This window comes from Leptopilina boulardi, unplaced genomic scaffold, assembly GCF_019393585.1.
Source record: "Leptopilina boulardi isolate dan_hultmark-lab unplaced genomic scaffold, ZJU_Lbou_2.1 LbouV2_123, whole genome shotgun sequence".
Classification (NCBI taxonomy): Eukaryota; Metazoa; Arthropoda; class Insecta; order Hymenoptera; family Figitidae; genus Leptopilina; species Leptopilina boulardi.
Window position 1 is genome coordinate 1,420,170 of NW_026137667.1, and position 16,278 is coordinate 1,436,447.

Here is a 16,278-nt window from a genome sequence, read left to right on the forward strand (position 1 = left end):
CCGGAAAGATTATCTCGCAAATTTAATTTTTCTATATGTTTTCCAAATTTGTTTTCTAGTGTAGCTCAGCATCCGCTGGACCAATCAAAAAGTGCGCCATACATTTTTTGTTCGAGACTCCCGGTTTAAGACTTTGGCGGTATTCCCGATCAATTATCTCGCAAATTTAATTTTTCGAAATTTTTAAAAAAATTTATCTGAGTGTAGCTCAGCATCCGCTGGACCAATCAAAAAGTGCGCCATACATTTTTTGTTCAGAACTTTCTTCTAATGACTTTGGCTGTATTCCGGAGCGATTATCTCGCAAATTTAATTATTCTATATTTTTTCCAAATTTGTTTTCTAGTGTAGCTCAGCATCCGCTGGACCAATCAAAAAGTGCGCCATACATTTTTTGTTCGCTACTTTTTGCTAAAGAGTTTGGCGGTATTCCCGATCAATTATCTCGAAAATTTAATTTTTCGAAATTTTTAAAAAAATTTATCTGAGTGTAGCTCAGCATCCGCTGGACCAATCAAAAAGTGCGCCATACATTTTTTGTTCCAGACTCCCGGGTTAAGACTTTGGCGGTATTCCAGATCAATTATCTCGCAAATTTAATTTTTCGAAATTTTTAAAAAAATTTATCTGAGTGTTGCTCAGCATCCGCTGGACCAATCAAAAAGTGCGCCATACATTTTTTGTTCGAGACTCCCGGGTTAAGACTTTGGCGGTATTCCCGATCAATTATCTCGCAAATTTAATTTTTCGAAATTTTTAAAAAAATTTATCTGAGTGTAGCTCAGCATCCGCTGGACCAATCAAAAAGTGAGACATACATTTTTTGTCCGCTACTTTTTGCTAAAGACTTTGGCGGTATTCCGGAAAGATTATCTCGCAAATTTAATTTTTCTATATATTTTCCAAATTTGTTTTCTAGTGTAGCTCAGCATCCGCTGGACCAATCAAAAAGTGCGCCATACATTTTTTGTTCGAGACTCCCGGGTTAAGACTTTGGCGGTATTCCAGATCAATTATCTCGAAAATTTAATTTTTCGAAATTTTTAAAAAAATTTATCTGAGTGTGGCTCAGCATCCGCTGGACCAATCAAAAAGTGCGCCATACATTTTTTGTTCAGAACTTTCTTCTAATGACTTTGGCTGTATTCCGGAGCGATTATCTCGCAAATTTAATTATTCTATATTTTTTCCAAATTTGTTTTCTAGTGTAGCTCAGCATCCGCTGGACCAATCAAAAAGTGCGCCATACATTTTTTGTTCGCTACTTTTTGCTAAAGAGTTTGGCGGTATTCCCGATCAATTATCTCGAAAATTTAATTTTTCGAAATTTTTAAAAAAATTTATCTGAGTGTAGCTCAGCATCCGCTGGACCAATCAAAAAGTGCGCCATACATTTTTTGTTCCAGACTCCCGGGTTAAGACTTTGGCGGTATTCCAGATCAATTATCTCGCAAATTTAATTTTTCGAAATTTTTAAAAAAATTTATCTGAGTGTTGCTCAGCATCCGCTGGACCAATCAAAAAGTGCGCCATACATTTTTTGTTCGCTACTTTTTGCTAAAGACTTTGGCGGTATTCCCAAACGATTATCTCGAAAATTTAATTTTTCGAAAATTTTTCCAAATTTGTTTTCTAGTGTAGCTCAGCATCCGCTGGACCAATCTAAAAGGGCACCATACATTTTTTGTTCGCTACTTTTTGCTAAAGACTTTGGCATTATTCCCGAGAGATTATCTCACGAATTTAATTTTCGAAAATTTTTTCCAGGATTTTTTGAGTGTAGCTCAGCATCCGCTGGACCAATCAAAAAGTGCGCCATACATTTTTTGTTCGAGAGTTTTTGCTCAATTTTTTGGCATTATTCCCGAGTCATTATCTGGCAAATTTTTTTTTCGAAAATTTTGCCCCAGTTTTAGTGAGTGTAGCTCAGCATCCGCTGGACCAATCAAAAAGTACGCCATACATTTTTTGTTCGAGACTTTTTGCTCAATTTTTTGGCATTATTCCCGAGTCATTATCTGGCAAATTTTTTTTTTCGAAAATTTTGCCCCAGTTTTAGTGAGTGTAGCTCAGCATCCGCTGGACCTATCAAAAAGTGCGCCATACATTTTTTGTTCGGAACTTTCTTCTAATGACTTTGGCTGTATTCCGGAGCGATTATCTCGCAAATTTAATTATTCTATATTTTTTCCAAATTTGTTTTCTAGTGTAGCTCAGCATCCGCTGGACCAATCAAATAGTGCGCCATACATTTTTTGTTCGCTACTTTTTGCTAAAGACTTTGGCGGTATTCCCGATCAATTATCTCGCAAATTTAATTTTTCGAATTTTTTTGAAAAATTTATCTGAGTGTGGCTCAGCATCCGCTGGACCAATCAAAAAGTGCGCCATACATTTTTTGTTCAGAACTTTCTTCTAATGACTTTGGCTGTATTCCGGAGCGATTATCTCGCAAATTTAATTTTTCTAAATTTTTTCCAAATTTGTTTTCTAGTGTAGCTTAGCATCCGCTGGACCAATCAAAAAGTGCGCCATACATTTTTTGTTCGCTACTTTTTGCTAAAGAGTTTGGCGGTATTCCCGATCAATTATCTCGCAAATTTAATTTTTCGAAATTTTTAAAAAAATTTATCTGAGTGTAGCTCAGCATCCGCTGGACCAATCAAAAAGTGCGCCATACATTTTTTGTTCGAGACTGCCGGGTTAAGAATTTAGCGGTATTCCCGATCAATTATCTCGCAAATTTAATTTTTCGAAATTTTTAAAAAAATTTATCTGAGTGTAGCTCAGCATCCGCTGGACCAATCAAAAAGTGCGCCATACATTTTTTGTTCGAGAGTTTTTGCTCAATTTTTTGGCATTATTCCCGAGTCATTATCTGGCAAATTTTTTTTTTCGAAAATTTTGCCCCAGTTTTAGTGAGTGTAGCTCAGCATCCGCTGGACCAATCAAAAAGTGCGCCATACATTTTTTGTTCGAGACTTTTTGCTCAATTTTTTGGCATTATTCCCGAGGCATTATCTGTCAAATTTTTTTTTTCGAAAATTTTGCCCCAGTTTTAGTGAGTGTAGCTCAGCATCCGCTGGACCAATCAAAAAGTGCGCCATACATTTTTTGATCGAGACTTTTTGCTCATTTTTTTGGCATTATTCCCGAGTCATTATCTGGCAAATTTTTTTTTTCGAAAATTTTGCCCCAGTTTTAGTGAGTGTAGCTCAGCATCCGCTGGACCAATCAAAAAGTGCGCCATACATTTTTTGTTCAGAACTTTCTTCTAATGACTTTGGCTGTATTCCGGAGCGATTATCTCGCAAATTTAATTATTCTATATTTTTTCCAAATTTGTTTTCTAGTGTAGCTCAGCATCCGCTGGACCAATCAAAAAGTGCGCCATACATTTTTTGTTCGCTACTTTTTGCTAAAGACTTTGGCGGTATTCCCAAACGATTATCTCGAAAATTTAATTTTTCGAAAATTTTTCCAAATTTGTTTTCTAGTGTAGCTCAGCATCCGCTGGACCAATCTAAAAGGGCACCATACATTTTTTGTTCGCTACTTTTTGCTAAAGACTTTGGCATTATTCCCGAGAGATTATCTCACGAATTTTAATTTTCGAAAATTTTTTCCAGGATTTTTTGAGTGTAGCTCAGCATCCGATGGACCAATCAAAAAGTGCCCCATACATTTTTTGTTCGAGACTTTTTGCTCAATTTTTTGGCATTATTCCCGAGTCATTATCTGGCAAATTTTTTTTTTCGAAAATTTTGCCCCAGTTTTAGTGAGTGTAGCTCAGCATCCGCTGGACCAATCAAAAAGTGCGCCATACATTTTTTGTTCGCTACTTTTTGCTAAAGAGTTTGGCGGTATTCCCGATCAATTATCTCGAAAATTTAATTTTTCGAAATTTTTTAAAAAATTTATCTGAGTGTGGCTCAGCATCCGCTGGACCAATCAAAAAGTGCGCCATACATTTTTTGTTCGAGACTGCCGGGTTAAGAATTTAGCGGTATTCCCGATCAATTATCTCGCAAATTTAATTTTTCGAAATTTTTAAAAAAATTTATCTGAGTGTAGCTCAGCATCCGCTGGACCAATCAAAAAGTGCGCCATACATTTTTTGTTCGAGACTTTTTGCTCAATTTTTTGGCATTATTCCCGAGGCATTATCTGGCAAATTTTTTTTTTCGAAAATTTTGCCCCAGTTTTAGTGAGTGTAGCTCAGCATCCGCTGGACCAATCAAAAAGTGCGCCATACATTTTTTGTTCGCTACTTTTTGCTAAAGACTTTGGCGGTATTCCCGATCAATTATCTCGCAAATTTAATTTTTCGAAATTTTTTGAAAAATTTATCTGAGTGTGGCTCAGCATCCGCTGGACCAATCAAAAAGTGCAACATACATTTTTTGTTCAGAACTTTCTTCTAATGACTTTGGCTGTATTCCGGAGCGATTATCTCGCAAATTTAATTTTTCTAAATTTTTTCCAAATTTGTTTTCTAGTGTAGCTCAGCATCCGCTGGACCAATCAAAAAGTGCGCCATACATTTTTTGTTCGCTACTTTTTGCTAAAGAGTTTGGCGGTATTCCCGATCAATTATCTCGCAAATTTAATTTTTCGAAATTTTTAAAAAAATTTATCTGAGTGTAGCTCAGCATCCGCTGGACCAATCAAAAAGTGCGCCATACATTTTTTGTTCGAGACTGCCGGGTTAAGAATTTAGCGGTATTCCCGATCAATTATCTCGCAAATTTAATTTTTCGAAATTTTTAAAAAAATTTATCTGAGTGTAGCTCAGCATCCGCTGGACCAATCAAAAAGTGCGCCATACATTTTTTGTTCGAGACTTTTTGCTCAATTTTTTGGCATTATTCCCGAGGCATTATCTGTCAAATTTTTTTTTTCGAAAATTTTGCCCCAGTTTTAGTGAGTGTAGCTCAGCATCCGCTGGACCAATCAAAAAGTGCGCCATACATTTTTTGATCGAGACTTTTTGCTCATTTTTTTGGCATTATTCCCGAGTCATTATCTGGCAAATTTTTTTTTTCGAAAATTTTGCCCCAGTTTTAGTGAGTGTAGCTCAGCATCCGCTGGACCAATCAAAAAGTGCGCCATACATTTTTTGTTCAGAACTTTCTTCTAATGACTTTGGCTGTATTCCGGAGCGATTATCTCGCAAATTTAATTATTCTATATTTTTTCCAAATTTGTTTTCTAGTGTAGCTCAGCATCCGCTGGACCAATCAAAAAGTGCGCCATACATTTTTTGTTCGCTACTTTTTGCTAAAGACTTTGGCGGTATTCCCAAACGATTATCTCGAAAATTTAATTTTTCGAAAATTTTTCCAAATTTGTTTTCTAGTGTAGCTCAGCATCCGCTGGACCAATCTAAAAGGGCACCATACATTTTTTGTTCGCTACTTTTTGCTAAAGACTTTGGCATTATTCCCGAGAGATTATCTCACGAATTTTAATTTTCGAAAATTTTTTCCAGGATTTTTTGAGTGTAGCTCAGCATCCGATGGACCAATCAAAAAGTGCCCCATACATTTTTTGTTCGAGACTTTTTGCTCAATTTTTTGGCATTATTCCCGAGTCATTATCTGGCAAATTTTTTTTTCGAAAATTTTGCCCCAGTTTTAGTGAGTGTAGCTCAGCATCCGCTGGACCAATCAAAAAGTGCGCCATACATTTTTTGTTCGCTACTTTTTGCTAAAGAGTTTGGCGGTATTCCCGATCAATTATCTCGAAAATTTAATTTTTCGAAATTTTTTAAAAAATTTATCTGAGTGTGGCTCAGCATCCGCTGGACCAATCAAAAAGTGCGCCATACATTTTTTGTTCGAGACTGCCGGGTTAAGAATTTAGCGGTATTCCCGATCAATTATCTCGCAAATTTAATTTTTCGAAATTTTTAAAAAAATTTATCTGAGTGTAGCTCAGCATCCGCTGGACCAATCAAAAAGTGCGCCATACATTTTTTGTTCGAGACTTTTTGCTCAATTTTTTGGCATTATTCCCGAGGCATTATCTGGCAAATTTTTTTTTTCGAAAATTTTGCCCCAGTTTTAGTGAGTGTAGCTCAGCATCCGCTGGACCAATCAAAAAGTGCGCCATACATTTTTTGATCGAGACTTTTTGCTCATTTTTTTGGCATTATTCCCGAGTCATTATCTGGCAAATTTTTTTTTCGAAAATTTTGCCCCAGTTTTAGTGAGTGTAGCTCAGCATCCGCTGGACCAATCAAAAAGTGCGCCATACATTTTTTGTTCAGAACTTTCTTCTAATGACTTTGGCTGTATTCCGGAGCGATTATCTCGCAAATTTAATTATTCTATATTTTTTCCAAATTTGTTTTCTAGTGTAGCTCAGCATCCGCTGGACCAATCAAAAAGTGCGCCATACATTTTTTGTTCGCTACTTTTTGCTAAAGACTTTGGCGGTATTCCCGATCAATTATCTCGCAAATTTAATTTTTCGAAATTTTTTGAAAAATTTATCTGAGTGTGGCTCAGCATCCGCTGGACCAATCAAAAAGTGCGCCATACATTTTTTGTTCAGAACTTTCTTCTAATGACTTTGGCTGTATTCCGGAGCGATTATCTCGCAAATTTAATTTTTCTAAATTTTTTCCAAATTTGTTTTCTAGTGTAGCTCAGCATCCGCTGGACCAATCAAAAAGTGCGCCATACATTTTTTGTTCGCTACTTTTTGCTAAAGACTTTGGCGGTATTCCCAAACGATTATCTCGAAAATTTAATTTTTCGAAAATTTTTCCAAATTTGTTTTCTAGTGTAGCTCAGCATCCGCTGGACCAATCTAAAAGGGCACCATACATTTTTTGTTCGCTACTTTTTGCTAAATACTTTGGCATTATTCCCGAGAGATTATCTCACGAATTTTAATTTTCGAAAATTTTTTCCAGGATTTTTTGAGTGTAGCTCAGCATCCGATGGACCAATCAAAAAGTGCCCCATACATTTTTTGTTCGAGACTTTTTGCTCAATTTTTTGGCATTATTCCCGAGTCATTATCTGGCAAATTTTTTTTTTCGAAAATTTTGCCCCAGTTTTAGTGAGTGTAGCTCAGCATCCGCTGGACCAATCAAAAAGTGCGCCATACATTTTTTGTTCGCTACTTTTTGCTAAAGAGTTTGGCGGTATTCCCGATCAATTATCTCGAAAATTTAATTTTTCGAAATTTTTTAAAAAATTTATCTGAGTGTGGCTCAGCATCCGCTGGACCAATCAAAAAGTGCGCCATACATTTTTTGTTCGAGACTGCCGGGTTAAGAATTTAGCGGTATTCCCGATCAATTATCTCGCAAATTTAATTTTTCGAAATTTTTAAAAAAATTTATCTGAGTGTAGCTCAGCATCCGCTGGACCAATCAAAAAGTGCGCCATACATTTTTTGTTCGAGACTTTTTGCTCAATTTTTTGGCATTATTCCCGAGGCATTATCTGGCAAATTTTTTTTTTCGAAAATTTTGCCCCAGTTTTAGTGAGTGTAGCTCAGCATCCGCTGGACCAATCAAAAAGTGCGCCATACATTTTTTGATCGAGACTTTTTGCTCATTTTTTTGGCATTATTCCCGAGTCATTATCTGGCAAATTTTTTTTTTCGAAAATTTTGCCCCAGTTTTAGTGAGTGTAGCTCAGCATCCGCTGGACCAATCAAAAAGTGCGCCATACATTTTTTGTTCAGAACTTTCTTCTAATGACTTTGGCTGTATTCCGGAGCGATTATCTCGCAAATTTAATTATTCTATATTTTTTCCAAATTTGTTTTCTAGTGTAGCTCAGCATCCGCTGGACCAATCAAAAAGTGCGCCATACATTTTTTGTTCGCTACTTTTTGCTAAAGACTTTGGCGGTATTCCCGATCAATTATCTCGCAAATTTAATTTTTCGAAATTTTTTGAAAAATTTATCTGAGTGTGGCTCAGCATCCGCTGGACCAATCAAAAAGTGCGCCATACATTTTTTGTTCAGAACTTTCTTCTAATGACTTTGGCTGTATTCCGGAGCGATTATCTCGCAAATTTAATTTTTCTAAATTTTTTCCAAATTTGTTTTCTAGTGTAGCTCCGCATCCGCTGGACCAATCAAAAAGTGCGCCATACATTTTTTGTTCGCTACTTTTTGCTAAAGACTTTGGCGGTATTCCCGATCAATTATCTCGCAAATTTAATTTTTCGAAATTTTTTAAAAAATTTACCTGAGTGTAGCTCAGCATCCGCTGGACCAATCAAAAAGTGCGCCATACATTTTTTGTTCGCTACTTTTTGCTAAAGACTTTGGCGGTATTCCGGAAAGATTATCTCGCAAATTTAATTTTTCTATATGTTTTCCAAATTTGTTTTCTAGTGTAGCTCAGCATCCGCTGGACCAATCAAAAAGTGCGCCATACATTTTTTGTTCGAGACTCCCGGTTTAAGACTTTGGCGGTATTCCCGATCAATTATCTCGCAAATTTAATTTTTCGAAATTTTTAAAAAAATTTATCTGAGTGTAGCTCAGCATCCGCTGGACCAATCAAAAAGTGCGCCATACATTTTTTGTTCGAGACTCCCGGGTTAAGACTTTGGCGGTATTCCAGATCAATTATCTCGAAAATTTAATTTTTCGAAATTTTTAAAAAAATTTATCTGAGTGTGGCTCAGCATCCGCTGGACCAATCAAAAAGTGCGCCATACATTTTTTGTTCAGAACTTTCTTCTAATGACTTTGGCTGTATTCCGGAGCGATTATCTCGCAAATTTAATTATTCTATATTTTTTCCAAATTTGTTTTCTAGTGTAGCTCAGCATCCGCTGGACCAATCAAAAAGTGCGCCATACATTTTTTGTTCGCTACTTTTTGCTAAAGAGTTTGGCGGTATTCCCGATCAATTATCTCGAAAATTTAATTTTTCGAAATTTTTAAAAAAATTTATCTGAGTGTAGCTCAGCATCCGCTGGACCAATCAAAAAGTGCGCCATACATTTTTTGTTCCAGACTCCCGGGTTAAGACTTTGGCGGTATTCCAGATCAATTATCTCGCAAATTTAATTTTTCGAAATTTTTAAAAAAATTTATCTGAGTGTTGCTCAGCATCCGCTGGACCAATCAAAAAGTGCGCCATACATTTTTTGTTCGAGACTCCCGGGTTAAGACTTTGGCGGTATTCCCGATCAATTATCTCGCAAATTTAATTTTTCGAAATTTTTAAAAAAATTTATCTGAGTGTAGCTCAGCATCCGCTGGACCAATCAAAAAGTGAGACATACATTTTTTGTCCGCTACTTTTTGCTAAAGACTTTGGCGGTATTCCGGAAAGATTATCTCGCAAATTTAATTTTTCTATATATTTTCCAAATTTGTTTTCTAGTGTAGCTCAGCATCCGCTGGACCAATCAAAAAGTGCGCCATACATTTTTTGTTCGAGACTCCCGGGTTAAGACTTTGGCGGTATTCCAGATCAATTATCTCGAAAATTTAATTTTTCGAAATTTTTAAAAAAATTTATCTGAGTGTGGCTCAGCATCCGCTGGACCAATCAAAAAGTGCGCCATACATTTTTTGTTCAGAACTTTCTTCTAATGACTTTGGCTGTATTCCGGAGCGATTATCTCGCAAATTTAATTATTCTATATTTTTTCCAAATTTGTTTTCTAGTGTAGCTCAGCATCCGCTGGACCAATCAAAAAGTGCGCCATACATTTTTTGTTCGCTACTTTTTGCTAAAGAGTTTGGCGGTATTCCCGATCAATTATCTCGAAAATTTAATTTTTCGAAATTTTTAAAAAAATTTATCTGAGTGTAGCTCAGCATCCGCTGGACCAATCAAAAAGTGCGCCATACATTTTTTGTTCCAGACTCCCGGGTTAAGACTTTGGCGGTATTCCAGATCAATTATCTCGCAAATTTAATTTTTCGAAATTTTTAAAAAAATTTATCTGAGTGTTGCTCAGCATCCGCTGGACCAATCAAAAAGTGCGCCATACATTTTTTGTTCGAGACTCCCGGGTTAAGACTTTGGCGGTATTCCCGATCAATTATCTCGCAAATTTAATTTTTCGAAATTTTTAAAAAAATTTATCTGAGTGTAGCTCAGCATCCGCTGGACCAATCAAAAAGTGAGACATACATTTTTTGTCCGCTACTTTTTGCTAAAGACTTTGGCGGTATTCCGGAAAGATTATCTCGCAAATTTAATTTTTCTATATATTTTCCAAATTTGTTTTCTAGTGTAGCTCAGCATCCGCTGGACCAATCAAAAAGTGCGCCATACATTTTTTGTTCGAGACTCCTGGGTTAAGACTTTGGCGGTATTCCCGATCGATTATCTCGCAAATTTAATTTTTCGAAATTTTTAAAAAAATTTATCTGAGTGTAGCTCAGCATCCGCTGGACCAATCAAAAAGTGCGCCATACATTTTTTGTTCGAGACTCCCGGGTTAAGACTTTGGCGGTATTCCCGATCAATTATCTCGCAAATTTAATTTTTCGAAATTTTTTAAAAAATTTATCTGAGTGTGGCTCAGCATCCGCTGGACCAATCAAAAAGTGCGCCATACATTTTTTGTTCAGAACTTTCTTCTAACGACTTTGGCTGTATTCCGGAGCGATTATCTCGCAAATTTAATTATTCTATATTTTTTCCAAATTTGTTTTCTAGTGTAGCTCAGCATCCGCTGGACCAATCAAAAAGTGCGCCATACATTTTTTGTTCGCTACTTTTTGCTAAAGACTTTGGCGGTATTCCCGATCAATTATCTCGCAAATTTAATTTTTCGAAATTTTTTGAAAATTTTATCTGAGTGTGGCTCAGCATCCGCTGGACCAATCAAAAAGTGCGCCATACATTTTTTGTTCGAGACTGCCGGGTTAAGAATTTAGCGGTATTCCCGATCAATTATCTCGCAAATTTAATTTTTCGAAATTTTTAAAAAAATTTATCTGAGTGTAGCTCAGCATCCGCTGGACCAATCAAAAAGTGCGCCATACATTTTTTGTTCGAGAGTTTTTGCTCAATTTTTTGGCATTATTCCCGAGTCATTATCTGGCAAATTTTTTTTTTCGAAAATTTTGCCCCAGTTTTAGTGAGTGTAGCTCAGCATCCGCTGGACCAATCAAAAAGTGCGCCATACATTTTTTGTTCGAGACTGCCGGGTTAAGAATTTAGCGGTATTCCCGATCAATTATCTCGCAAATTTAATTTTTCGAAATTTTTTAAAAAATTTATCTGAGTGTAGCTCAGCATCCGCTGGACCAATCAAAAAGTGCGCCATACATTTTTTTGTTGGATACTTTTTTCTAAAGGCTCTAGTTATATTGCGGAGTAATTATCTCGAAAACTTAATTTTTCGCTACATCGTGTAACAATGCTATAGTCATGCTTCGAAAACTTTGAATATTTCAGGAGAAACAGCATATTATTATTGCAAAAAGTACAGATAAATAATTGATTGTCAATTTTAATAAAAATGTTTATGAATATCGACAGCAATTTACATAAAAATCGTATGGCTTTTGCGAAATAGGAAGCTTCAGATCTCATCTTTTAAAGTTGAGGTGAAATCTTCCGACGATATTGTCGACGTGTCAATTTCGTCCGTGAGAGTTTGTCGATCTCAGATATCTACGTATTTCTGAAAATCTCTCGAATGTCGTCCACACGTTTCTATGAATTTGAAATACATGCAATCTTGTCTAAACATTTTATATTTAAATAAATATAAATATGTCTATATTATTCATTCATCTTAATTACATTATCCATTATAATAATATTTGAATAAATATATTTTAAAAAATTATATTTTAATTAGATTTTCTTATAAAATTAACTTAAATTGGAAACTTGATTTAAATACTGCTAAATAAAAATCGACCTTTTTAAATGTAGAACTAATTAAAATTTCTTTTCCACGAAATCGCTTTCTCTGGAAAGTAAAATTCTTTGATTTTAAATAAAATTTAGAATAGAAGAATAAATATTAGTAATGTTATGATATCGTGTATTACATATACAATAAGGTCTTGATAAAATTTCGAAACGACAATATTTCATATGACGGATTTTCATATTGTTTTAGTGAATAAAATTATTTCGAAGATATTTGTCTAATATTTTTAAACTCAATTTATCTTGCTTGCAGGGGTTTATTCTTTGTAAATATCAAATAAAATGCGGAACTCCAAAATACAAATAAAGTTTTGGCATAAGTACATAGATATTTGCTTAAGACGAACTTTTTTCTTAATAAAAAATTCTCAACTTTGCCAAGATAAATAACGCAAGTTTAGAGCTCACAATGCCATTTGTATTTGAAGAAAATGTTTCTTTTGCGCAGGAAACGAAGCTTTCTAGCATCTATACATAATTCATAACATATAATATATGTTTCGCCCTCGCATTCTATTTCTCTGGAGCTTGTGTTGCGGTTTGAAGTTGGTATGTGAAAGTTTAGGTGCTGGGCGAAGTTTCGAACCTGAAGGAATGCTCTTACGCTCTTATGAATAGTATACATGCATTAATTGTTTGTAGTTTTCCATGTATTGCACTGAAAAATATTTTATATCCCATTACTGATATAGGCATATATTATTGGCATTGGAATTTTCTATAGGTCGCACATCTGCTTCGTAATAAAGCGCTCAATACTCGTTTTGGGTTACAAAAAAGGGCGATAAAAATTTCGCTATCTAAGTTTAGTGCATGCAGAGATTCGTAGGCACTAGACATGTACGACAATACATATGTCGGAAATTGAAAATGCTTTGCATACCACAACGACGAGGATTTTGGGAGTGAGCATCTCTAATCTCGTACACGTGAAGCTCTCTGCTTAATTAATTGGTACTCCCTTAATACCAGTTTATTAAGATTTTATATTATTAGAATAAATTAAAACTTATTTTTTACTAGTGTGTAAAGTAGGAAACTAATTCTTTTTAATGATTTAAATTTATAACGCTAAATTCACTTAATTTCTTTGAATAATAAATTCACGTATTAACAAAACAACTTTTAAAGTCGTCAGATTAATAGTCGACTTGTAATAAATAAATTCGATTGTGATTTGTCCTTTCGTTCTCTTATGAAAACTCTCGCGAGGCACTAAAGATTCTCGCCAGGTCACAAAAACGTTGAGGACATCACTATCTATAATTGAAATTAGAAGTCATCAAGGGGAAGGCTTCCTGGTGTATACATTTGGATGAGAGTCCCAAATATTCAAGAACACCAAGAACACGAAATTGCTGTTTATTATTGTATTTGTTATTGTTATAAATTTTGTCTAATTAATGGTTCCATAAAAGAACTTGGCGTCTTGGCAAAATTAATAATTAAAAAGTGTAGATAATGTTAATTGCCTTGAAAATATAATAATAAATAATTTAAAATAAAAACCAAAAGAAAATTAAATTCAACGTTACAGTATATATAACATCAAGCATATAACTCTCCGAAATTCATAAAAAATAACAAAAAAATTATATTATTTTGATACATCTATTTTTATGTATAAAAAATATTGGAATATAAAAATGTATTTGAATTTGAAAAAAAATTCTGAAAAATATGTACAATAAATGGATATTGACTTCTAAATTTAAACTATATTTTATTTACTTGGAATAAAAATTCTTAAATTTTTTAAATTTATATTCGTAATATGCAATAATTTTTAGTTTATATATTTTCTCGTTTTAATTAATAAGAGTTTAATTCAACAATTAGTAAAATTTCTACTAATTCAGATTTAGGGAGGAAAACGTTTTGCTAGATTACATAGTAGACCAAATTATCATCATTATTTCTCATACAGTTAAATGGATATCCGATATTTTACGCGGCTGTTTATATAATTTCCAGATTCATTTGATAAGTCGAAAGATTCCAATCGCTAACTAACTTTATTATTATTTGGGAAATAATGAAAAGTTTCATACCACGAATAATGTCACAAATATGCGTATAGGTTAAGTGACTCATATTGCCTAGAATGTGGATATATACATAATTGGTTTCTGATGAATATTAAGGCCACCTTCATGCGAAACCGTCTCAATCAAATATTCATTTTCAGAAGGGACACAATAAAACCATTATTACTATTTGCGCCAAACAATTATCGAAAATCGAATAATGATAATAATAACAAATTTTTCGAACAGTCAATTTTTTTTGCATGAAATCAATAATGCTCGATGCGGTGTTAAGTAAACTTTATTGTGAAAAATAATTATTAAAAATTAGATTTAATTCTATTCAATATATTTTTTAACAATGAAGATAGAAATTATAAAATTTATATTAAAAACATTACTTTATTTAATATTTTTATATATAATATCAAGTTTGCGATTTGATGATGGTAATTAATTATGACTATCTATCTCTAATGCACCTTGATTCAAATATCTGCGTTTATCAGATATGAATACACGATATAAAAGTTGCCCGTCTCTAAATTATGATTTTACGCACCCATGAATCTGAAAATGTAACGTCAACATTAATGTGAGATTGATGCTGGCTCAATGGATGACACATTGCACGTATGTACACATGTTTCACGTGAGCAATATCCCTTGCTCAAATGATCGTGAATCCGTTGCTCTATATACTGTTGCATTCACCACACTGATAAATTATGATGAAAAAATTATCCATTGATAATTCCGTATAGAAATTTTGTCGTGGATTCAGTAGTCCGGATAGAGTCAAATCAGGGTCAAATTAGAAGATTTCAATCAGGGCCTGGAGAGGGATTAGGAGTAACATTATTGCTGTAATAGCAACATAAAATTTATGTCAAATTGCTCATGCTGCTTTGCTCAATTAACAGTGAGCGACAAAATAGTTGAAAGATTTCATGCTACATAACTATTTCAATTGTTAAATCATTTACACAGTGGCAAGATAAAATCGAATTAATTGTTAAAAATTTTCATTATGTAATGAAATATAATTATTTCTTGCGAAGCAATATTGCAAATAATATTAATTAAAATATCAATTTTATTTTTTAGAAGAAAAAATTGAAACGAAATAGAAAATTAAGTAAAATATTTGTAATTAAAGGTGACCTTTTTTCATAAGGGTATAAAAATTTAAATTCAAGCTTCAATTTCAGGATTATAAAAGGAGGAGAGCATCACTACATTAGTACACATGCCAGTCTCTTTCTGTTTTATGACTCCATTAGTGGTGTCCTGTAGTTACTGCCATTTACCTCAATTTGAGCTGTTCCTATTTTTCCTTTCTAAAATTTCCATTCATTTTTTACAAAAATGTACTTATAATAGTTTTTTATTTTTACTCCGTTATTTTTTATAGTGTAATTTCATTTACATATATATATTATGCTGTTCGGAAAAATTTTTCTATACCGTGAAAAAAGTTTTAAAATATAGTAGGAAAAAGGAAAATTAATATTGAACAAGTTTCTTATGATCCGCAATTTAGTTTAACGAAATTGAGAATTTTCTTTAAAAAATTAAATTATCATTTTAATATAAATCAACTTGCCAAAGTCGTCAGATTAATAGTCAATCTGTAATAAAATAAATATCAGTTCTGATTTGTCCTTTTGTTTTGTATGATAACGAGGCGGCTGAATAGCGACGCTTTCGAGTTTGACTGGTCTGCCAGTTTACTCTCATTCTCATCTTAGTGTTCGTAGAGTCAAGTTGTGTTCTATTCTTTTTCGTGTAAAATAAAATTAAAATTTAAAATTATAAAAAGGAGACGAGGCTTCGTCGTCAAGTGGACGGTGAGTCCCAATAAATTAATTGGGAGTCGTTTCTTTCAGAATTGATCTCATTATTATTAAAGTATAATTGAATAAAAATATATAAATATTGTATTTCGGCCTACTGACAATTTCTTGACTTTTTCCAACTTCTGAAGTGAATTAAGGTAACAATAGAACTTCTGAGCTGGTTTTTCCTATGTAAAATTATAAACTTTTACTTTGTCAGGTTTCAGTATAACGTATCTGTTCGTGTAAATACATATATGAACAAGAGACTGAAATGTAGGTGTGACGAAAATTTGGAAATTAGAATCATTTTCGTATTATTGATGGCTTGGCTATTTGCTTGTTTGGTTTACAGCTTATCACTCAGCCCGAACCATTAAATATTAATTGACATGGAACGGTAGTAATTAATCATGCGACATGTCAATATCTGATATGTTAATTTTTTAAAATAACGTTGCTCTAAGTATATTGTTAGATCATTGAATGAAATTATAAAAAAAATTCACCTAAACAATTTAAAT